This window comes from Arvicola amphibius, chromosome 5 (assembly GCF_903992535.2).
Source record: "Arvicola amphibius chromosome 5, mArvAmp1.2, whole genome shotgun sequence".
Taxonomy (NCBI): Eukaryota; Metazoa; Chordata; class Mammalia; order Rodentia; family Cricetidae; genus Arvicola; species Arvicola amphibius.
This window is the reverse complement of record NC_052051.1, coordinates 81,041,158-81,066,940: the sequence shown is the minus strand read 5'-3', so window position 1 is coordinate 81,066,940 and position 25,783 is coordinate 81,041,158. Positions and strand designations below refer to the sequence as shown.

At 39.7% G+C, this 25,783-nt stretch overlaps 1 long non-coding RNA gene across 2 annotated transcripts; it reads right to left on the bottom strand.

The window, feature by feature from the left end:
• Nucleotides 1–381: 381 nt before the first annotated feature.
• On the bottom strand, nt 382–19,702 carry LOC119814899. 2 transcript variants are annotated; one of them, XR_005285473.1, is made up of 5 exons: nt 19,678–19,702; nt 3,889–4,005; nt 2,672–2,803; nt 2,035–2,143; nt 382–969 (listed from the first exon to the last, which is right to left on the bottom strand). It is a non-coding gene; the product is annotated as an uncharacterized LOC119814899 (long non-coding RNA). The 2 variants fall into 2 exon arrangements; XR_005285472.1 differs by having other exon boundaries at nt 2,035–2,803.
• Between the last annotated feature and the right edge of the window lie 6,081 nt (nt 19,703–25,783).

Below are 25,783 nucleotides of genomic sequence, written 5' to 3'. Positions count from 1 at the left end.
CTTCAAAATGTGTCCACTCTATGACTAAAATATAACTTGAGATATTTCTTAGTTCTGCTACTGCCAACTAATGCAAATCCCAAGTGTTTTCAACCTATATGGCAAGAGCTTCATAATTAGTCTTTCTGAGCTGTCTTGGCAAACAGATATTGTTGCTGTAGAATTTCTGTTATATATATAGAGAAGCTGGGCATAGTGGTGCATGACTTTAATCCCATCATTCTAGAGGGCAGAGATAAGGTAGATCTCTGTAAGTTCAAGACCAGCCTTGTCTACATAGCTAAATGAGTTCCAGGGCCAGCCAAGTCTACTTAGTAATTAATAACTTGTCAAGGAAAAAGAGAGAGAAAGAGAGAGAAAAGAAGAATCAGACACACCAGATTGGTCTTCAGAGTAATTTATTCAAAAGATTTCAAGTTAAGAATAATCTTTAATGTTAAAAAATGTGATTTACCAACATTGTATTGTATTCATACACACAGATTTCCATTGAAGTTCATTGGCAGTTTTTCTACATTTTGATACAGATATCTACAAGTTCACATCCAATATTCACAGCAAATTGGGAACAGTTCATTGTATAAAAGAAAATTTCATAATTGGGTAATGTCACAGATGTCAGAAGTTTTTAAGAATAACATCATAGCTAAACCTTTGAGACAAGCACCAGACCCTTCCTAACCTCTTCACTTGATCATTGTTCAACACATTACGCTTGCTTTGTTTTGTTTTTTGGCATGCTCTCATGTAGCCCAGGTTGGCCCCAAACTCCCTGCACTTGAGCTTTCTGGTTCCCTCCTCCCTCCGGTCTGAGTGCTTAACTTGTAGGTGTGTACAACAGAGCCATTTCCTCCTCCGTGCTGGGAAGCAACACATCACACCTCCTAGGCAAGTGCTCTGTCGACTGAGCTACAACCCCAGCTGGGACACATTGAGCTTGAATTCCATTCTACATCCAGCTGTCAAATCCTGGGTAGAAAAAAAAGTTCTATAAATAACAAACTAATTTAATATAAATAGAATCTTTAGCAATTAGAAACTAATTAGAAGTTACTATTTAATTCCTTAAGTGGTAACATTACCATAATAAAAGAATATTGGGTTTTCATGTTAAGCGTTTTCCTGTGCATCACTGCATCCAAACACAATAGCCCTACTCTTCCTCCAAAGAAACAGCTTTTCAGTAGACGTTCTACTGCAAGAACCCCTAAGTGCCATGGGTCCTAGCTCTAGAAAACAGGCCATCTTGAGAGCTTGTTTGAAAGTCCAGCAACGGATGGGCAGCTGTTTGTATACCTTTGACCTCCTTTATCAGGGAAAACTCAGCTGTTCTTCCAAAAGCAAAGAAGGAGAAGAGGACATTAGCCTGGCCAGGTAGATCAAGCGAATCTACCCTGGCACTCAGTGGGTGATGTAAGGTCCACAACCAGGTCACCCCTGCCAACAAGTCCTTCTGCACTTAAAACTCCATTTCTACAACAACAGCAGCACTTGAGCTCACACCCCTGGTCGCTGCACAAACACAGTTTTTCAATGACATTGAGATGGGGGACTGGTGAGGTGACCTCGTGGTTAAGAGCACTGACTCTCTTTCCAGAGGACCCAGGTTCAGTTCCTAGCACCCATAAGGCAGCTCCCACAAACTGTGTGTAGACTCTAGTTCCAGGGATCTGACATCCTCAGACATACATGCAGGCAAAACACCAATGCACATGAAATAAAATAAAATAAATAAAAAATTTTCTTAAAAAAATAGAAACTGAGATTGGCCAATTTGAAACAGATTTAAGTATACAGCTTAAGTTTAGTGAGATGGCTCGAGGAGAAATGTTCTTGGCACCAGGCCTGATGACCTGACTTAGATCCCTGGGGCCCACATGGGAGGGAGAACCAACTCCACTCAGGCTGCCCTCGAACCTACACAAACAAGCCTGGGACACACATACACACCCAACACAAATGAGAGCAATCAATAGCTACAAGGCGCACACAGACGTTATAAACACCAGAAAAGTGTGCCAAGCCATTTAGTACCTTCGGGGGTTGGTTGCTGACACATTAGCCTTGCCCCAGTAACTGCTTTAGTTCATGGTATCCCCAGACCGAATAATCACTCCAGCTATCTTATCCAGGATACTTTCACCTTTAAAAAACAATCAGAAGAGCCACAGTTAAGCCAGCTCCAACTAGGTAAAGGGAGAGCTAATTGGATGTTTTATCAATGTCTTGCTACCAGACAGAAACCTGCAATATTAAGACAGTTCCATGAGCAAACACAAAGGAAAAGAATACAGAGGAATGCCTTCATGCATTTTTTTAACTGAATGCTTTGTGTTTGTAATGGACTCAGTATTTACTAATATATTCATCGGTTTTTCCCCTCCCAAAGAATCATGTTGATTTGATTTCTATTGTTTTTGTCTATATCTGTTCATTTTCCTCTTTATTTTCTTGGTAAATATAGTCTGATGTAACAAAAGACTACACAAATCAAAGTAGTTATCAAAGAGCAACGGTAATGTTTGCACAGACATTGGGAGCTTGCAGCAGGATGATCCAGGGTTGCACCTGGGCTGCAAGCTCCCAGGAGCACAGGCCTCAAAGGCAATCCACGGAGTCAGCACATACTAAGACTTTTTTATCTGAGGGGGTTAGGGGAAAAGACACTCACATTCTTTCTTGGTGGTTTCCTTCTTTATCCCTTATTCTTCTGTGTTCTTTCTGTTGTTATACTTTTTTCTAACAGCTATATATACCCCAACAAAGTTTTCAGGCAATATAGGAATTCCAATGTGGTTACATTCTGTAAATGATTACAATGAATACAAAACAAACCAGTAAAAAACAACATGTTTTCCATATCCCTTACATTATTAGAGGACATTTTATGTATTACAGGTGAAAAACAAATTACCCCCAAGAGTCCATGTAACATTCATACCCAAGCATACCCATTCACAGTTAGTAGGTTAACTGTGGTGGGCAACAAGGTATTGTTCTCTGTCAGGTCTTTTACAAAGAAAGGACCAATTTCTTTATTGCTTTCCTTTAAAGGTAGTATTATAAAGAATCTTAAAGGAATCACAACCTAAACTTTTATTATATAAAAAGAATCAGTCAGCGCTACTTTAAATCTTTAGGGTGCATGCCCATGCATCATTAGTTTTTATATCAGGAGATTAAGAGCAAAAATGGGAACAAAAAATTAATCATCATTTCTGGTCTCAACCCAATCCTAGCAAGAAAAGCATGTCAGCTAATGATAATTGGCTGCTTTGTTCTTGCTCCCTGACCTTAACACGTACTGCACTCAACTCTGTGTCTTTCTAAAACTTTAGATTGTCTTCTTGAGTTTTTCACCTCGAAGTTATTTGAAAAGAACATCTAGTATAATCTTAAGTTATTTTCAAATCTTTGTTTCAGCACTCCAAAACCTGTGAACACATCTCCCAACATTAAGGTTAAAAGAATTTAAGCTAGCTGGTCTACCAGGACTCAATTGTTTTTCTTAATCATTAACCTAAGCCACAGTCTATACAGCTCCTCAATAGAAACTCATGTGTTCTAGCTGTGTGACCCTCCCTTGTTTATTTCTTGAACCATCAACACTCTTAACTTAAAACTTACATTATTATTATCAATCAGACAGTACAGCTTAGGAAGGAATCATCTTCATAATAATCCACAGGCAAGAATGCCCAGTAGAACGGAATTTTCCATGAGATAAGCACACTATATTACAGGCAGTGGAATCGTCCCCCCAACACCCATTCACACCATAGCAGATACCAGAGAAAGTAGCAGTAGCAAACATGTAAAGGTACAGTAGAAGTAAAAGACATTCCGGGGTCTGTGGTCTCAGGGACTTGCTATCCAAGATTCACCCACCAGGGAGTTGCCTCCTGGTGTGCTGACACCTTGAACTTCAATTGCCACCTGCTGCTCCTCTGACATGGCCACCAGCAATCCAAAGTTCGAGGACAGTTTGAGCTAGATAGTGGAACTCTGTCTCAAACAGATAAAAAAAAGTTGATTATAAAGCCAAAATGTATAGAAAATGGCAAACTAACCACCCAAGAACTGTCCTAAACACACTTTATATCACAAACTATATATACATATACATATATTTAGATATCTAGATATATAGATATACAGATACTGTTTAATTTGTCTTATTTTTAAGCTCTGCTTCATAAGCACCACGCAGTGGATGCTGGGGCATCAGTTTAGATCTTCCTTATAGAACTAAGACATTTATTCTCCTATTAGCCAGAGCGCTGGCTGCTGAAGGCACATGGCTGTGTCCCTCTTTGAGCGTTACCCTTGTTCAGGGGAGCCACTTCACTTCTTCTGCAATGGGAACTTGCACACTGTGACTAGCAGGTACAGACATACAAAAGAGTGGACCATTGACTTTATGTATGAAACATCTCTGAAAAGTCTTCCCAGCTTCAGCACTCGTCCTGGTACATTGCCTGAGGCCTCTATTAAATGGTTTCAGTTCAACTTAAACCCTTCTTCCCTCACTCTCTTACAGATGCTGTCCCTAGAGTACTCTGTAATAGACCCTCAGCAGACAAAACCTCAACCTCAGCATTGTTCCCCCCAAAACTCGTCATAGGCTGCAGTGTATCTCCTCAGAAGACCTAGTCACCTCCACCTGTAAGAGACACTCCTATTGGCAATTGTGAACATAAAGAAGTTATCATGAATTTATACTGGTGGGGATGGCTTTAAATCCAAATCAAACCCTCATAGAGAAAGGTCAGATGTGGAGCAATACAGAGAGGCAGAGAGAAAAAAATCCAAGTGTTGATAGAAGGTGAGTACAGCGATGTAGACTCAAGCCAAGGAAGGCTAAAGAAAAGATTGCTGGTAACTACAAAAGCTAGGGAGAGGCAAAGAAACCTCCACCAGCCCCTGAGATACCGACCGGCACTGCCATCCGCCCTTTTGACTTTGGATAGTTGGTATTCAGAAACTGTAAGAAATATATTTCTCTCTCTCTCTCTCTCTCTCTAACTCTCTCGCTCTCTCTCTCTCCTCCCTCCTCTCCTCTCTCTCCTCTCTCCTCTCCTCTCTCTCTCTCCTCTCTCTCTCTCTCTCTCCCCTCCCTCCTTCTCTCCCTCCCTCTCATATTTGTATGTGTATCTGTGTGTGGAAGTCAAAGGACACTATTAAGTGGTTTCTGCCATTGTTCTTCATCTTAGTTTTTGAGACAGGGTCTCCAGGGTTCATACACTTGGATATATGGCTGGCTAATTAGCTCCAGCGATCTGACTGAACCGGTTTCTCATGCTTGTACAGCAATCACTTCACCCACTGACTCATCTTCCCTGGCCCAAGAAATGTCCTGCTCCCCTAAAGTTATATCTTTAGAGATATGTGTGCCCTTCTCTTGCCTAAAGACTACTGAACAAAGGTCCAATGGAACTATTCGACCAATGAATAATGGTCACCAAGAAATTGGAGTCATCCCTGGAATATCAGCTAGAAAGAATCAACTGAAGTGTAAAGCCAATCAGAAGGGAAATTGTCTCCTAGGACAACTTGTCAACCTTGTAGCAGAGACCAGAGTGGAGACACTGATGGGTCAACAATGGGTAGGTCTCTTTAATCGGAGTATTGACCATGGGTTGCTGATCCTTACTTAGTTGGTGGATGCCAGGACCCAAGTGTTCTCATCTAAACACTTTGGTAACATAGTGGGCTATCTTTCAAAGTCTAGCCAGAGTTAACCCCAACTTGTAGCAAGCCATCATTTGCAGCTGTCCCATGTACCCAACTGCAGCACACAAGCGACTCTTCCAGCAGCTGGAGAAGTCACTGAGAGATCTGATAGGGACAAGGAGGGAGCAGTTAACATAAAGTACACAAATAACAATCCCAGCGCCAGATATCATCTGCCTTACAGTGCTCCAGCTTATAGCCACCTCTACTGCTTTAAGAATAGAGTTCTAAACCCAAATTTGCATTAGTTCTCTGTAGCCTTAGAGACATATGAAATAGTAGTTTGGTGAGCCAGAGGTGAGAGCCTTTCAATAGTGTAGTTGCTTATCAACTACTTATGCTTCTGAAATTAATCCTAATAAACTCATGTATTCCATCAACTTGGACTGTTTAGAGTCTTTCTCTGGTCTGCCTTTGCTGTTCAGATCTGGGGTATATAGAAGGTTTTTTTGTTTTGTTTTGTTTTGTTTTGTTTACAGCTTCTCAGAAAAGTCACACAAAAAAGCTAAGAAGTTTATAGCAATTTATTACAGCAACTCTCAGGAACTCATACATGGACTCCAGACACAAAGTGCATAGTCTTCTGGATCTTTGTGGGCAAAGCCTCCTGGAGATTAACAAACCCAAGGCTTCAAGCATACTAGGCAAATGCTTTACCAGTGAGCGATCCAAAGCGCTGTACTTTCACTTAACTGATGGAGGAGAGTTATCTGTCTATGTTTCTTTCATTGGTTAATTAATAAAGAAAACTGCCTTGGCCCTTTAAGAGACAGAAAATTAGGTAGGTGGAGTAAACAGAACAGAATTGTGGGAACAAGGAAGTAGAGTTGGGCAGACGCTTCAGGCAGTCGCCATAAGTGAGTCTCCATGCTTCTCCTCTCCGAGATGGACGCAGGTTAAGATCTTTCCTGGTAAGCCACACCTCGTGGTGCTACACAGATTACTAAATATGGGTTAAAGGAAGATGTGAGAATTAGCCAATAAGAGGCTAAAACTATGGGCCAGGCAGTGTTTTAAAAGAATACAGTTTCCATGTAATTATTTTGGGTGTAAAGCTAGCCGGCGGCCGGGTGGCAGGACGCAGCCCCGCCGCTTCACACTACACTTAACCCCACGCTGCTGAGAATTGTGTTGTTGGTTACAGCTACTGCCGTTGTTTAGATACATTAGTCCCAAAATGTTCTGTGCTGACAACTTCATCTCACTGTAATGGTGCTGAGAGCTAGGGAAACTTACCCGAGGGTGTTCCCCTTAGAGAGAATCAATCAATAGCTGTGGTCCTCAAGAGACTGGGCTGGGCTGGGTGTAGTGGGGCATACTTTAGGTCAATAGCTCTTGAGAGGCAGATGCAGGCAGATCTCTGAATTCAAGCTAGCCTGGGTCTACAGAGTGAGTTCCAGGACAACCAGGGCTGTTTACCCAGAGAAATCCTGTCTCAAAAAACAAAACAGGAAAACAACTAGAGATAGAGACAGACAGACAGACAGACAGACAGACATGGGGGGCAGGGGTGTTACCATGACAGTGGATTATAAAGTTCAAGATCTCTTTGATGGTCCCAGCCTTATGTTCCCTTCATCTGATGGAGGATTCTCATTGGTTAATAAAGAAACTGCCTTGGCTTTTTGATAGGGCAGGATTTAGATAGGTGGAGTAGACAGAACAGAATGCTGGGAAAAAGGGAAGTTAGTTAATCGCCATGCCTCTCCTCTCTGGACAGTCGCCATGAAGCCAGCCACCAGGTCAGACATGCCTGAATCCTTCCCGGTAAGACACCACTTGTGGTGCTACAACAGATTATTAGAAATGGGTTAGCAATAATAAATAAGTCCTTCTGAATAATTATCTCATTTATCATTTTGTGAAAGGCATATTTTAATCATTTAAATGGCAATGTTCAAAAGAGATTTGCTTCCAAAGACTATTTCTTATTCATTGAAGAGGTGAGATAAGCTAGCTTTAACATATGAAAAGGCACTGCTTATAGAATTCGAGTTCCCTGCAAACTTATGGGGGGGGGGTGTGGACAAATCGACAGATCACAAGTTTGAATACAGTTTGCAAGTACATAGAAAAACACAGCTCAAAGGGTATGCATGTCTGCACAAGTATGAGGAATGCGTTCAAATTCCCAGCACCCATCTAAAAGCCTAACCACCACAAACACACACACAAACACACACACACACACACACACACACACACAAATAAAAATTTGAAATCTACTAACAATACTTAGATTGAAATTTTTAGCTGATACCCAAGCACACGTTCACTTGCTTTACTGTTTCTGATGCCGTTTACATTCCTTCTGGCTGCTCTAGGGTCTGCCAGTGTTAGAGAGGCACCATCAGACTTTGTTCATTCTGAGACCAGAATCCCTGAACTTCCCAGGCTTTCATTGTGCACAAGCTGGATGTTACTAGCACCATGCGGAAAACTCTTTCTTCTTTCCCTGCATGCAGAGAGAACGTTCAGTGAGCCTTATGATTCCAAATGCCTGCTTAGGAGTAGCTCAGGCAGTAGCTGGGAACATTAACCTGCACACTGGGTGTGGTCTTCTGACCTGATCCATTACATTCCCCAGAGAATCTACTGCAGCTCCACGTTTGAATTTAACCACAATGCTGCCCTTGGTCAAACTTCATATCCACTCTCTGCTTTGAGACATAAATCAAGTCTTAATCTAAAGGGGGGAAAGTTATTTTTTTAGATGGTCTTACTATGTAGTCCTGGGTAGCCTGAAACTCACTACATAAACCATGCTGACCTTGAACTCACAGAGTTATACCTGTCTCTGCTTCCTGACTACTGGGATTAAGGTTATGACACCGGTTGAAATTTTTGTATACATTAAAATGGGTTTATAATAAAGGAAATCAGCTACCTTGTTACTAAAGAACTTGGGTCTAAAAATTTAATCTCATCCATTTCCCATGGGAAAAAATTATATATTGATGTCCTATATCTTTGAATATTTATGTATTATCACAAATCCCACTTAATCCTTATTTATTAATGAAAGAATAAATTGTATATTAGTCTGTGCCAGTTTGAAATAAACAGAAAAGCAAAACTAGGTCTAGGGAGAAGGCTTAGCGATGTGTCCCCTTGACAAGCATGAGCCTGAATTCAGATCCCCAGAACACAAAGAAAAAGCAACACCCTCCCACCCCCTGTGGTACACATCTGTAATCTGTAACCTAGGACTTCTGGTGGAGGCAGGTAGATCCCTGAAGCTCATTGTCCAGCCAATCTATTTGAAAGGAAAAACAAAATTGTTAATTTCTTTCACTAACACTGAAAGGCAGGGGAAAGGGGCAGGGTATATAGTGCTTAGTATTATAAGAAACCACCCAAAGTGTTGGTGCCCCTGCTACACTCACTCCGCATACTTGCTACTTGGTGCTGTTTTGTTGTCTAGTTGCTGTGTAGTATTTCAATGTGACCTAACTAAGGTTACCTTTTCCATAAAAATGAACATCTTTTAATGTACTCACATAAAATCTACTTATCTTTGCAAATTGTTCAAATAATACAAGCCTTGAAGACTTTGGAGATTACCAAGGAAAATGAAAACATCTTCGGCTCATTTTGTATAACGAGCAGGGTCTCACTGGGCAGCCCTGACCTTTCAGGAAAGCTTTGAACTCAGGCAGATCTGCCTCCCAAGTGCTGGAATTAAAGTTGTGTGCCAACACGCAAGACCCTTCACTATTATATTGAACTGTTTTATTACTGGATTATAAGCCCCCGGTATACTCTGGAAAGGAGTTTTTGTTTTAGAATATTTTTAAACTATTTTTATCATCTTTGAGAATTCCATATACTGCATCTTGCTCATACTCACCCCATCTCCCAGCTCTACCCTTCCTTCCCTGCCCATCCAACCTCAGTTTCCCTTTTTTAAACTCATCAAATCCATTTTGTGTTGACCAACCACTCTTGGAAGTAGGCATACTCTGATGTGTGGCCACACCATTCAGGAAAACTGCTATGATGTTTTTGCAGATGATTCTCTGTGAGTTTGAGGCCAGCCTGGTCTACATAGCAAGTCCCATGACAGCCAGAACTACATAATAGAAAGAGCCCCTCTCAAAAAAGTCTCAAAGTAAGAAAGAAAAAAGAAGGAAGGGAGGAAGGAGGAAGCTGGCTCCATCTATTCCAGCAGCTATCAAGTGTCAGCATCTCCAGAGCCCATGGTGGGCTGTCCTGTCCACTTCCCTCTCTGCTGGGTTTTGTCTGGCTTGTGCTTGAGCAGGCCTTCTGGATGCTGTCACAACCCCTGTGAGTTCATATTGCATCTACCCTGTTGTGTCTGGAACACAATTTTCTTGATGTTATCAATCACCCCTGGCTCTCACAATCTGGATCTGGACAGTTCTTCATCAGGTATTTTTCCTTATATGTGGCTTGCCTTTAATGTTTTTAACAGAACATAATCAGAACATAATTTTGATTGGCTTTTTTAATGTGCATTGGTGTTTTGCCTGCATGTCTGAGGGCGTCGGAAGCCTGGAACTGTTTTTACAGACAGGTGAGAGCTGCCAAGTGGTTTGAACGCAGGTCCTCTGGAAAAGCAGCCAGTGCTCCCAACTGCTGAACCACCTCTCCAGCCCCAATTTTGACTGTTTTAACTTTGATAAAGTCCAATTTAGTTTGCACTATAATTCCAACTGTCTGTGTCTTATTGAAAAAAAACTGCATTGTTTAATGTAGAAGGAGCTGCGGGCAGCGTTCCTGCTGCCCAGCTCCCGGCCGCCCGCATGGCTAGCTTATGCCTGAAATAACGCACAAATTGTATTCATTTTAACACTGCCTGGCCCATTAGTTTCAGCCTCTTACTGGCTAATTCTCACATCTTTATAAACCCATTTCTAATAATGTGTGTAGCACCAAGAGGTGGTGGCTTACCGGGAAAGATTCAGCATGTCTGACCTGGCAGCTGGCTCCATGGCGTCTGTCCCAGAGAGGAGAGGCATGGCATCTGACTAACTTCCCTTCTTCCCAGCATTCTGTTCTGTCTACTCCACCTATCTAAATCCTGCCCTATCAAAAAGCCAAGGCAGTTTCTTTATTAACCAACGAGAGTCCTCCATCAGTTTAAGTCCACAGATAAAAAAAGAAAAAATTAGCTCTTACAGCTTAGGAATATGACCGTTTCTGTGAATACAGCACACAGCAAAGGACAGGGACCTTAGGAATATGACTGTTTCTGTGAATACAGCGCGCAGCACAGGACAGGGATCTTCTCTTCACGTGGACCGACCTCTCTTAGCAGCATTTGTTGAAAAAAGTTCTTCCTCTACTGACTTGCCTTCTCATTTTTGCTGAACATCCCTCAGTGTTGTGTATCTCCATTTTATAACGACCTATTGGCTTATACATCCACCATCCTGTGAGAACACAGTGCCTTAGTTGCTTCAGTTTCATTGAAGGGAGCATTAAAACCAGGTTAACTTAAACTCCCAACTTGTCACCCTTGTCTGGGCTGCTCTAGAGGGGTTTCTGAATGTCCACACATATTTTAGAACCAGCTATTTTATTTCATAAAGACATTTAGGGCTTGAGGAATTCTAATTGGGGCTGTTTGTGGGATTTTATAGGTTCGTGTGAAGAAAGCTGAAGCCTTCACAGGGCTGAATCTTAAAATCTCTGAGCACAGCGTCTTTCCTTATATACACATTCTCATTCCTCTTAGCAAGTTTGTACTTCATCAAACAAGTCATGGGCATACTTCCTTCTATTTGACCTGAGGAATTTTAGATTTTCATTAGTGCCATTTTAGTGGTTTTGGTTTCTTGTGAGATTTTAAAGAACTTCAATCCTCAGTAAAGGGCATAGCAATTTCAACATGGAATAAAATGAGCATCTTTGACCATGCTTTTCCTTCATTAGCCGTCCATGGACCTTTATGTACCTGTTCCAATGTGTCTGATATATCTACTGGAACATTTTCTTGCCCAACACTTTATGTACATTAAAATTTATACTGATAGTATTAAGCAATAGGTTCCATTGTTTATTATTTCTGCCAGACATTAATTTAAAAATACTTCTTTACCTTGTGTGTGTGTGCCTGAATGCATGTGTGTTTACATGTATGCCAGAATCTGCAGAGGCCAGAAGAATGTGTTGGATTTGTGGAGTTTCAGGCAGTAGGTAGCTGTGGGCTGACATGTGGATGCTGGGGACCAAACTCAAGTTCTCTGGAATAGAAGTCAGTGCTCTTAACCACTGAGCCATTTTTTCTAGTCCCAATATTTCTAAAAGGCCACGTATTGTGAATATATGGGCAACTCTTTTGCTCTTACCAGGTGCATGGCACTACACTACATCCATGATATCCTATCTACACAACTTCACAGTGATGGATGTTGTGCTGGACATCCTTAAGCCTCTGCTAGCAACACCATGATGGTTATCATTGTATTTGCTTCTTTTTTCCTTCCCCTCCCCCTTTTTTGGTTTGTTAATTTTTGCTTTTGAGACAGGGTTTCTGTATAGCTCTGGCTGTCTTGGAACTAGCTCTGTAGACCAGGCTGGCCTCGAACTCAGAGATTCCCCTTCTCCTTCTTCCCAAGTGTTGGGATTAAAGGCATGCCCACCACCACCCGGCCATATTTGTTTCTCTAGGCATTTACACCTAGAAGCAATATGCGTATCCACTGAATTCTATCCCACCAGTCTGTCTTCAGAATGGCTTTGCCACTTTACTCACAATCCCCGAGACCTTCCATCATTCATCTTTCTAAGCTTTTAGTCTACTGAGCATAGAGAACGTTGTCACTTTCATTTGGGTTCTTCTGGTTACTAATGTGTGAGCACATGTTTATGTTTTTAGCTCATTAGACTTAATCTTCTAAAAACTGCCTGCTTATAATCTTGGACAGCTGTCCTATTAGAACTTTTATTTAGTTATTTTTATGACCTTGGCATTCTTTGTCTCTTGCAAAGACTAGTTATTTGTGACATTTAGAGGTTATGAAATATAAAATCCTCCCCCCAGAGGCCGCATGGTTGGAAGCCTGCAGGTCAGCTGTCCTGGAGAACACAGCACAGAGGAAACAAGGGCGGTCTTTCCTCAACACACCGGAGAGAGAACCGGCTCCTGAAAGTGGTACTCTGAATCCCACACACACTCCACAGCACACATGTGCCTGTGGATTCACCCACACATCACACATAACAATAATAATTTAAAATTAGTATGAAACAAATAGTATGAGCTATATAGGATCTCAACTAGGAATAGGTCACTACATAAATATTTAAAAATTGAGTTCATTATAAGATATTAAAATAGAAAATTTAAAAGGAAGCGATTCATTTTTTTTAAAAGTATTTATTTGTGTGTTTGTGACTCTGCAGAGGTCACAGAGGGCATCTGGTTCCCTTTAGCTGCAGCTGCTGTGCTGGCGAGCTGCCCAATGTGAGTGCTGGGACCCAAACTCTGGGGTTTTGAAGAGGCAGAGTTCTAACCTGAGTCATCTCTCCAGACCCCAGAAAATAATTCTAGTAAATGGTACAGAACACTTTAAAATCACTGTCTTTGTGTTAGTCCGTTAGTTCAATGGGCCTTTTCCACTATACACTGCACATACGCTGTCCCTTTGGGCAGCAATGAGACACAGAAATAAACTGGCCACTCTAAATGAAGTTTCATTGAAAATATATGGCTTCCTCATTAAAACAAAACAAAAACTCAACCAAAACTCCCTGGAAACAATTTCAAACAGAGAAATACAGACTTGGGGGTTTCCACTAAACTACAAAAGAAGTTTACAAATACTGTCGGATTAGAAATAACATCCAGGACCACTTTATCCTACTGTGAATTTGGAATTTTAATTTTATTTTAAATTATGTGTTCACAAATATAGGTGCTCACGGAGGGCAAAGGAATTACAGGTGGCTAAGAGCTGAACTCCAATTCCTGCAAAAGCAGTGGCCGCTCTTACGCACTGAGTCATGGCTTCAGGCCCATTCAAGGATTTAAAAACTTACTTATTTTTTTTTATCAGCCTGTATGTGTGTGTGCATATCTTAGCACATATGTGTTGGTCAGAGGACAAACTGAGTCAGGTCTAGCCTTTCACGATATGGGTTCCAGGAACTGAAATCAGATCATCAGGCTTGGTGGCACATGCCCTTCCCCTACACTGAACCATCTCAATGACTAAATCAAGAATTTCTTATATAATCCTGATAAATTTCCACAATGTATTTACCGTGTGTAGAGTGTTGAGTCTTTTCGGATTTTTGTTTGTGAGTATGGCATATTGTGTGCACCTGCCCATGTGAGAAAGGCCAGACTTCCGTGAGCACTTCCCACCTTATTAAGACAGGGTAGGATTTTTCAATAAACCCTAAGTTCACTATATCTGAGCCCCTGGGACCCACCAGTCTCTACCACCCCAGCACTAGGACTACAAACATGCTGCTGGGACCAGCTTTACCTGTGGGTGCTAGATATCTGAACTCTGGCTTTCCTGCTTCTGCAGCAGGTCCTTTACCCAGGGAGCCCAGTGAGCCATCTCCCCAGGTCTTCAGACTTCCTCTGAAAAAAGGCAAGCCATACCTCTGTCTTCACAGTGCCAAGTCTGCATCACAGAAAAAGAAACTACAGCTTTCGATCCGGAATTTTCTTTTCTTTTTATAGACCAAACTGTGGTAAGATTTTAAAAGTCACTGACTCATTTTTTTCCCTAGAATAAAACACTTAAAGCCTTTTAAGTATAAAATATAAGATGACAAGGGTTCCTTATTAATGTCATGTTCCTATGATGAATGTTTTTAAGCAGTCAAATCACATGATTTTGGAGGAAAAAAATCCAAAACAAGAATATCATTTAAATGATGTTTTGTTACAATGATGCATTCTGAAATACAGGCTGACCTCAAACTTGAGGCAATCGCCATGTCTCTGCCTCTACGGAGCTGGATCACAACTGTGGGACACCACACCCAATTCTCATTTAAATTCTGGAACCACACAAGTGTACTAAGAGAGAAAGTTGAATGGAAAAGTCAATTAGGTAGAAACAAAGCAAAATGATCTTTTGTGGTTTTGAAGCTGTAGGATCTAAAACCTTTAGGTGGTAGTACGTATGGACACCACTCACTTTCTTACCAATGGGGACACGAATCAGTATCTTTTATCTGCATTCAGTATTTTGAAGGTAACTGGTGGTTTGCTCTATCCTGCCCATTAAAACTATATAATAATAGTTTGCCTTTTAAAAATGATAAGGCCTTAGCTAGAGTGGTGGCATGTGCAGGTGGATCTCTTGAGTTCAAGGTCAGCCTGGTCTAGAGTGAGTTCCAGTACAGCCAGGGCTACACAGAAAACTCTATCTCAAAAAAACAATAATAATAATCATAATGCCCATCAGACCAAAACTAATTGAGTTCTGTCCTGGAAATGCATATTGGTAGGGCCAACAAATAAGATGCACCAGAGAAAGCATGGAAAATTTTAAATACTTTTCAGGCTTGACCAAACCTTTGGTGCTGATGGGATTCATTACTGTCATCTACAAAGTTCACATTTAAGAACTGCACAATTGAGCACCCCCCCAAAGAAACTTCATAATGTTTTAAGTAAGTCTACAGGTTTTTTTTTGTTTGTTCTTGGTTTCTCCATGTAGTCCTGGCTGTCGTGGAACTCGCTCTGTAGACCAGGCAAGCCTCGAACTCACAGAGATTCACTTGCCTCTGCCTCCCAAATGCATGTGTCAGCACCCACAAGACAACAGTTTTGTGGTGGATCACATTCACAGCTATCTGAGACTGCATGATGCTCACAGGTCACACTGACCACTTCTGCATCCCTTTCTTTCAGTATCCTTATCCTACAGAGGGAGGGGCTGATGATGCTCTCCATTTTCATACTGCCTTCTGGGGCCAGCATAACATCTCACTGGGTATAATGCTTATTGTACAAGCCTGCTGACCCAAGCTCAATCTGTGGAAGCCACATAAAGGCGGAACAAGAGAGCTAACTTCTACATCATATGTGAGCCCACTCCTACACACACACACATACACACAGAGAGACATACACACACACTTACAAGAGTATTGAGATTTTTAAGTCAGATATATTAAACTTAAGAAATCCAGACATGCCGGGCAGTGGTGGCGCACGCCTTTAATCCCAGCACTCGGGAGGCAGAGGCAGGTGGATCTCTGAGTTCGAGGCCAGCCTGGTCTACAAGAGCTAGTTCCAGGACAGGCTCTAGAAACTACAGGGAAACCCTGTCTCGAAAAACAAAAAAAAAAAAAAAAAAAAAAAGAAATCCAGACATAAGTATACAAATAGCATTGACAAATTATTTTTAAGTAATATAAATGAAAACTAAAGATAAAATTCTAAATGGATAACACATGATCGTTATGCAGTTTTGACACAAATATTCACAGATGTGCTGGGAGTGTGCTGGGGAGATAGCTCAGAGCTTACCACACAAGCTGAGGACCAAAGTTTATATTCTTATGGATCCACGGGGCAACCTGCCTCTAAGTTCAGTGTTCTAGGGACAGAGAGAGAATTTGAGGGACATTGACTAGCTAGACTGTCCAAATCAAGAGTTCCAGGGTTCACATCAGAGATCTTACCTAAGTGTGTAAGGTAGAAAGCAATGGAGGAAGACATCTGACATCAACTTCTGGCCTTCACACACATGCACACCCACACACATTTGAACATATGTACACATACATGCACATAAAAATGTTCACGGATCCAGAGATACACTAAAAAACTGCTTATTCTTAGTAAGGGAACCACTGCATACAGGAAACCAAGACATTATGAAGGACCTGACTCAAGGTCCCAAAAAGATATTCTTAGCCAAATCTCTCTCTATTGCCCCTACATTTTGGTGACAATGAAAATGAAAAACTAGGTTTTTGTCATCGTCAAAAGTATCAACACCGGGTAGTTGTGTCACACGCCTTTAATCCCAGCACTCAGGAGGCAGAGGCAGGCGGATCTCTGTGAGTTTGAGGCCAGCCTGGTCCAAAAGAGCTAGTTCCAGGACAGGCTCTAAAGCTACAGAGAAACCCTGTCTCGAAAAAAAAAGTTTCAATTTCTTTTTAAGATTTTACTTTTTAAAAGTATAAAAATATATGTGTGTGCATGTGCACACACCCATGTCTTATGAATACAGGTGCCCATGGAGGCCAGAAGCCTAAGAACCCCTGGAGCTGGAGTTACAAGCTGTACATTGTAGATACTTGGAACCAAAATTAAGTACTCGGGTCCTCCGGAAAAGCAGCTAAGTGTTCTTAGCTGCTAAGCTATCTCTCCATAGCCTATATTTATTTTTTCGAAAAACACTAAAATTTTCTAAATCTTACACTTATAAGATATTTCTTAAGAAAATTATCTCTCATTGGGTGAAGATGTTTGCTACCAAGTCTGATAACCCAAGTTTGAACCCTGGAACCCATGTGACGGAAAGAGAAAACTAACTTCCATACATTGTCCTGACTCTGCTTTGAACACACACACACACACAAAATGTAAAAATATAGATAAATAAATTAAACTTTAGTATTACTTCACACTTACAAAAATTTCAGTAACATCATGCAAAAAAGTTCCATATGACAGTTTTAGGCACTTCTATCAAGCATGTTGTGTACAACCTTATAAATATAAATAAACAGAAAATATAAGTGGGTCTTATCATATTTTCTTTTCTGAAACAACTACCACCGCTACTGTATAACACAGAAGACATTTTGCAGCAGTTACAGAACCGGAAGGCAAACAGTGGAAGGCAGAGTACCAAACAGAGGCTTCAGGAATTAAATGCCAGCATTCTCGGGTGTACAAATCTCACTGTTTCAGAGGGAAATGTTATCTACTTATATAAATATCCAAGACTGCTCTGTGTTCACGCAAAGATTAAGTTCATCCCTAGCCTTACTAAAATCAGCACCTCCCTCTCCCAAAGCACCTTCAGAGCACTTCCTAATATACTGTTTAACAAGTCAGAGGTAACTGTAACTTCCTTCAGAGCAAATTAACCCTGCACTTGTGAAGCTTTGGAGTGACATTACAAACCCACCAATTCTGGGCGTTCACCTTCCCAGACACAGAGCCAATTTGCAAGCGTCCATGCATTCTGCCACGTCACCACCCAGTAAGACACTGGACAGTATAGCTCATTTTAAAAGGAATTTCTCAATCTTTACTCAAATGGCAAATGAGTTAATACAACAAATGAGTTAAATACAACAGTCAGGACAAAGGAAAGGGGTAATTCTGGCTGACTGGTAAGGCAACTGAAACCACATTAAACAGAACTGCATACAATTCTAGCCAGTTCTTCCTTTTCTCTACTACATTCAAGGGGTCAGGTACAAATTAAATTCAAAGATGAGCAGAGTTAGGAAAATCCCACACACATCAAAACCTTCTTAAACAATATACAAATGTGACTTAGCATGTAAAAACAGAATTGTTTTTACAGGTTACAAAATACCAAACACAGCCGGGCGGTGGTGGCGCACGCCTTTAATCCCAGCACTTGGGAGGCAGAGGCAGGTGGATCTCTGTGAGTTCGAGGCCAGCCTGGTCTACAAGAGCTAGTTCCAGGACAGGCTCCAAAGCCACAGAGAAACCCTGTCTCGAAAAATAAAAAAAAAAAAAAAAAAAAAAAAAAACCAAACACAGTGAAACATATTTTTCCCTTTCTGTTCAGTAGTGCCTTTAAATTTAAAAATTGGTATCAGAGTTCCAGAAGTACAAACTCCTTCATCAAATGTGAGTGGTGAAACCTCCTAACACTACTGAGAAACGGTTTTCCTGATCAGTCATACCTCACTAGGTAGATAAATCCACATTATGGAAACAGAGAGTATGTAAGAGTAATGTAAGAGTATATACTGCCAGTCACATGAAGACCCAAATTCGTATGGACAGGTAAGACAGGTACTGGCATGCTCAGCAAGCATATGTTAGCATTAGGTAACATATTAGATCCTAAGATTCTGAAACCATGCCACTTCATGTCAAAACACAGCAATTCATTTTGTCTCAAGTGTTCACAGAGCCCAATATCAAAAAGATCAAAGTTTCAACATGCAGAGGAACACTGTGAGCCAAATGTCACACAGGCAAGAGCAAACCTTGGTTCCCCCCAAAGAATCCAAACAACTTTTCAGCACCAGGAAAGCCAACGAGGCTTGCTCCCTAAAGATAAAGTTACTTATGATTCTGGCATCTGCTTTCAGTTCAGCTTTGTACATACACCTTTCCACAAACAACTACACACACACACACACACACACACACACACACACACACACACCACTCCTGGGGACTTTCGTACAGATTTAAGAACATACCCATGCTAACAGAAGAGAATTTCACAAGCTGGAACTGCTTGACAAGCAAATTTTGCAAACAAGGACTAAGTTCAGCACAAGCAAAAGACAGCCAAATACCCGACCACACCCACGCTGATAAAATCTCTTATACAAAAAACTAGACAGACAACACCCTCGTGAACACACTTGCTAAAATTCTGACTCTTCCCAAAGCCCCACTACCCCCGGGGTGGGGTGAGGGGTAAATCCTGAACAACCACGATAACAGATTATGCTAAATAGAAGACAAGACGGCCGAGCAGAACACAAACCATAACAGCAGAAAACACACCCGGACACCCAGGCACAGGCCACACAGACAGTTCAAAGGCAGAAGGCCAGACCACCAGGATGTGGACGCCTGTGACCCCTCAAGCAGTTCAGAGCAGATCTCAGAGGCCTCCTGGCTCATAGAAACACTGGCAAGCCCAGCATGGACCCTCTCAGGCCGCTTGTCCACGCCCGGGACAAGATTGCCAGGTCTTTGGCCACCCCAGGGGGCTGCTGCTGGCATTCTAACGGTCCGGACAGTCCCCCAAGACCCTTAGAAAGGCAGACAACCTCTTATAGCCCTCTTGGAGGCGGCCATGACAGCAAAAAAGAGCGGATTTTTTTACGACAACTCCCACAATGCCCGTGGACTACAACTCCCAGAGTGCAGCGGGCGGCCCCGCTGTTAACCCTGTAGTGGCTCCAGGGCTGGCGATCCCTGCTCCTTGCCTCGCCCAGAAACCAAACTGTTGTACCTACTTTCAACTCTCACAATTCGAAACTAACTTAGAAATTTTGACCAACAGCTGCATTTACGCTATCATGACTGTTCCTTTTACCACAAAAACAATCTCAGCTTCCCAGAACATTGTCCCTGGCAGAGTACTTTTTGTTAATCTCCAGAGATGTCAAACTGTCAGTCACTATTACACATTTAGGTTCAGTTAATTTTCCCTTTAACCTTTATAATTTTCTCGGCATTTTCTAAATTATTAGAGTTCCCAGAATCTTGTATTACACACTATTTTAATTTAAAATACATTTTCTAAACTTCTGGAACTCAAGAGAAGGACCATCTTGTAACTGTTACAATGTCCTACATCTCTCCATTTAATTAAACATTTTTCTTCAAATACATTAATTTACAAACTTCGTGCAACTCAAACTTAGTCTTAATAAAAAAATAATTGTGGACAACATACATTTTCAATTTCAAGCTAAAATTTTAGGAAGAAACCCCCATGTGCTAACAACATTTCCCTTTCTCCACAAAAAAGCTATCAATACATATACAACATATAATGCTATTTTTCCCCCTGACTTTAGAATGACAAGAAAACAACGAATAAACATTCTTAGGAGATTTTTAAAACTATACTGAAAATTCATTCTTTCTGGAAACTGTGCAATTGTAGATTCTATTCATGAATGACGTTTTTCAAAGTCTGTTTCAATTTAATTAGAAATAATAGTTTCAAATGCATTTTCTTCAAATATTTTGGCCATATTATCAGTAAGGAATGACAGGTAACATTTACAGGTTAATGTCTCATCAAAATAACTTAAGAAGTCCATAATGTGCATGCACAGACTAACGTTCCCAGACAGGTAACTGACTGAGGGGCAAAGCAGTTGTCTGGGGTTTGATGCAGGCACTAAAATAACAACTAGCATTCTTCCAAAATATCTGGGGTTTTTTCTATTCCTAAATATGAAGCAATATGTACACGATGTCTACTTTTTCTACTGAAGTATTTTGCAGTTTGAAAGGGCACTCAAAATATATCATGAATTTCAGATCATAAAACTCAGAAATCCTACTAGACATAAAACCAGCTCCCCCCCCCCCCGCCATGGCCTTGCTATATAAACTCATCGTTAGTAAAATTCTTCAAATTCTATTTTAAACGATCCCTACTTAGTTACAGTTAGCTTATTGATATATTTTACATCTAGCAAACTACAATGAGAAAAAATCCTAACCCACTATTGACTTTCTTACCTATTTCATTTTGTACTTTCATAAACAATCATGACAAGTGCTGCACTACTTACCAGAATATAAAAAATAGAAATATGTGAGTTTTGAAATTTTAGTGTGTTATACTATTTCTATTTTAAATTTCATATTTCTCTAATTTTCACTTAGAACTTTAGTTTAGTATTTAGCTGGACAAGTTTCATTTTTTCCTATTTTTAAATAGCCACCAAAACATAGACAGTTGATGCATATTTTATATATCATTCTCTTGCTGTTAAGTATTTGATTCATAAGAAGGAAGGGCTCAGAAACAAGGGAGAAATGAAACAGATCTCATATGTTATCCATGCTTTTAGCTTTCCTCTCAGGGTTATGAAACTATATTTTCTATTAAATCAAATCATATTTTCTTTACTTTAATTGTAACAATAAAATTAAAGTTATTGTATTAAAGAACTTTATGTAAGAATTACGATAGAAAAACTTTCTAATTGTTTTCTGTTTACAATAGTCTTTCTTTGAGAAACAATTTAGCTCAACATATCTTGTCTAAGTAATTAAAGTAAGCTTACACTATGTATCTGATATTATTAAAAATATTTTTATAGGAAGAGAACAATTTTATTGTGGAAATGAAGTTTTTAACTTGAAAGCAAGAAATTTACTATTTTTACCAATGTTCTTAAATTCTATTTTACTACATTAATTTTTAACATGTATGTTTTTGAAACCTAAACTCTCTACTAAATTTTTTCAAAGTGCTTATATCTAATTGTGTTAATATATTTGAAATTACCATATATCTTGTGTGTTTTTGAGAATGCATCAATTGAAGATAAACATAGATACCTATTTCTTCTCTCAGATGTGTGCTGTTGATGCACCTAAAATATGCAGCCTTTCATTGTTATAGGAAATTCTATGTGTAATTTCTATAACCACTTCTTTGTTATCTTAATTTAAAATAATGCTTAACAGAATCTTAAACTGTCTGTTTAGATATTGTAACTGCAATTTTAGGCTACTTGCTTTTAAACATCTGCTTTTTGTGCATGGAAGCACAAAATAAATCATGCAATAAAATAAATCATGCAAATAAATCGTGCTAATAAAAGTATTAGTAAAAGTAGAATGGGTTGCTAATATTACAATATGCTCAAAAGTTAGATTATCTATTCTTATCTTACATTACTACTGCAACATAATTATCAAACTCTGAAAAGAGGTCACACATGAGGTGAAGGTTTTTTGACAGATTAAGCAAATTGTTTATATTTATATTCTGACTCTTCAAAAACAATTATTTCCTAGCATGCATTTAGACATCTCCCCTGTTGCTGCTCAAACCTTAGTTAATTTGAATTTCTTGGCCTTATTTTCAAGCAAGGACCTGCCTTTCAAATTCACCCAGATAGCATTTTTATTATTGGAGTGGTAGATACTTATATTTAGGATAATTTATCTAAAAAATAAACCCTTTGTTTTTGACTTTGCATTATAAATATAACTTTATTTTAATTATGTCATGTTTTAAATACTTTTCAAAGATTCCTCTTGAGAATCCTATACTGGCAGTCTATGACAAACAGAAAGCAGAATGCTTATTTTTTCTTTCCCATTAATTAAAAAACTGATCTTTTTAAACAAAAATTTCGAATTAGTACTTTCATTTAGCTTAATATTTCTCCTTTCTGTCATTTCTGTTTTCTCTATTAATTAGGATGAGCGAAATGGAAGTTCTGGTTACTTCTTATGCTCTGATTAAAATGCTCTCTTGTTGACTAACAAATAAAGAATAGAAAATATCTTCTTACCAAAGAAGGAAAGTTTTAACTTAAAACAAAATCTCAAAAAAAGGAAAAAAGAAAAACTAAAGAAAGAAAGAAAAAAATAAAGAAAGAAAGGAAACCCTCACAGTTTTGTTGTTGTTGTTGTTGTTGTTGTTTGTTGTTGTTATTTTTTTTGTTAGGATGTAAAACTAATGATATTTTCCTATAGAAATTTAAAAAAGAAAACCTAAGTAAATGATTATGGTCAGCCCTGTCCTGTGAAAAATCATAATGGGTTGAAGGATATTGGAATTTCTGAGTTTAATGTTAGACAGCAAAGGCTGTAAATAATATAGTTAATGCTGGAAACTTCTTTAAAAATTCCATTTTAGATTTTGTCACAAATGATCACAATTTCACAGTCCATCGTACCTACAGCTGGTCTGTGTTTTATTTTGCCACTAACATGTCTGGGGAGTGAAGGGTCTTATTTATAACCCCACAGTTTAAAAATCTTCTTACTATAGTTCATTATTAACTAACCTTATCTGCCTTTAAATTTTTTCTAATACATAAGAATGTCTATTTAAAACATAACATTTATATTTTAAACTTCAATAAAAATGAAATAAAAAACCAAAGCCTAAAATGTCTAACTTTTAAAATGTCTTTGTAGATCCACATCAATTTCTTCAAAATGCCGCACACTCTATGGTACATATATTAAATATCCCTTGATTTGACTTAGTCTGGATTTCTTAAAAACAAGTATGCTGTTTCTCCAACCTTTTTCACTCCATAATTTTCTCCCTGAATCCGATTTATAGTCACTAACTCACCTGCCTTCCACACAAGAAAAAAAAAATCTTTCTGTTCAGAAAACTTTCAGACTCCTTCTTTTCTCCTTCATTTCTGGGATGTACCCACTTTATCAAACTCTAGAGAAGGGAAATGATTATTAGTCTGTTTTTTGGGGGGTTTCTATATAAAATACAACCTGGCTAAGATTATTTTTCCCTACTCTGAAAATAACCAATTTCCAGTCTCTGGCAATTTCTTGTTCACCTTGTCTGCCACAGCATTCCATGTGAGGGGTCTCACACAGATGAGCAGATGAAGTTAGAGACGTGGGTAGGACCACAAGAAAGAACGTCCACCACAGCTTTGACCCTGCTCAGCAGAGATGTTATGAGTACAGGTGGGTAAGAGCACAGGAAAGAATGTCCACTGCAGCCTGGACCGTGCCCAGCAGAGATGCTATGTTGCTCAGCACTAACCTGGATATTTCAAGAACAATCTAGAACATGTAAATTCTGTACAGATAGGAAATGGAAAAAATGCTGTTTCTATATGTCACTCTTTGCAACCTTGCATGATCTCAGCCAACTTTTCCCAAAGAATGTGACCTTTATGAAATAATCTTGCATAAACACAGCAGAAGTCTTTTTCAAGAGTTGACAAGTTGGCCACTCACAGGCCCAACTAGGCTCTAGCCAAAATACGTATTTAAATATTGCTACTTCTATTGCCTGATCACAGGTTCATGAGAGGCTGGAGGTAAACATTTAACCACAATGCATCTCTGTATCTTAATTTCTAATGTGATTCAATCACCCAGCACAACAAGCAGACCCTAGAGTAAGAGCAGATAGGAAAGACACAATCCAAAATCAAGAAAAAGAAAGACTAAGCCAAAATGGCTTCATTTTTTAGCTCTGTCCATTTCCCCAGCCATTCTTCCTGCAAAGGAGGTAGGCTTTGCCCTTATACAAGGGTAAGGGGTACAATATAGAAACCAGAAGCAGTCCCAAACTTTTACAAAGTGCCAACCGTAAACTAGTAAGAAATTTAAAAAATATTATTTTTAATAAGAAAATTCTAAGTTAAAAGCCTTTAAAAATTTTTACAGATATAGTAGGTAAATGATTTTTTTTTTTTTACAAAGAATAAGATCTAAGTGGGTGCAGAGCCACAAACCCCTCATCTGCTTCGTCCTCAGCACCACCAGCTTCCTTTTCTCAGGAAAACAGACAAACTAGGCAAGCAGGCTAGCACAGTGCTCCTCTTTCAGGAACCCAACGCCATTGTAAGGAGGGGGGCAGGCACAGCAGGGAGCCTTTCAACCTTCATAAAGAAGCCCTCCAACCCAGCCCTGAGCAGCAGAATTGTAAAGGAAACTAGGCAGAGAATGCCCAACCTTCTGAAAAGATTCCTGCCCAGTCCTCTGCTAGGGACTCCACACCACACTAATCTGACTCATTAGTTCCTATCAAGACAGTCCGCAATTTAAAGCAAACCACTAAGTTTGGTTAAGAGTGATTGTTTAAAAAGCCAAACTAACGGGTCCAAAACAGCAACAGATCAGGGTGAACTACTTACCGAGTCCAGCATCAGATGCAAACAATTCCTTCAGTTGCTTGATCCAGCAGAACTACCAAATTCCCAAACTTCCTTTCCATGTAAGAAATTAAGTTCCTAGAAATAATCAGAGTTTTCCTTATTAACTTTTAAACGTAAACTAGAAATCCAATCTAAGATTTTGAAGCATTACACAATTTTCCCCAATCCCCTCCACAAAATCCCTCTTTTAATTTCATCTCTCTTTTAATTAATTTGGCAAAATTGCCTGCCTTTTCTATTCTGCTTTCCTATCTGGACATCACTCATAAAAGGAAGGATCCCCTTCCCCCTTCCCCTGCCTCCTTCACACACACACACACACACACACACACACACACACACACACACACACACACACACACAGAGAGAGAGAGAGAGAGAGAGAGAGAGAGAGAGAGAGAGAGAGAGAGAGAGACATACACACAGACACACACACACACCCTTCCTTCTTCCTCACTTAAAATCCTCTGAGAGCATACCACCAACTTCCCTGGTTTCACTATACTGCAATCCTGGCCAGTTTTCA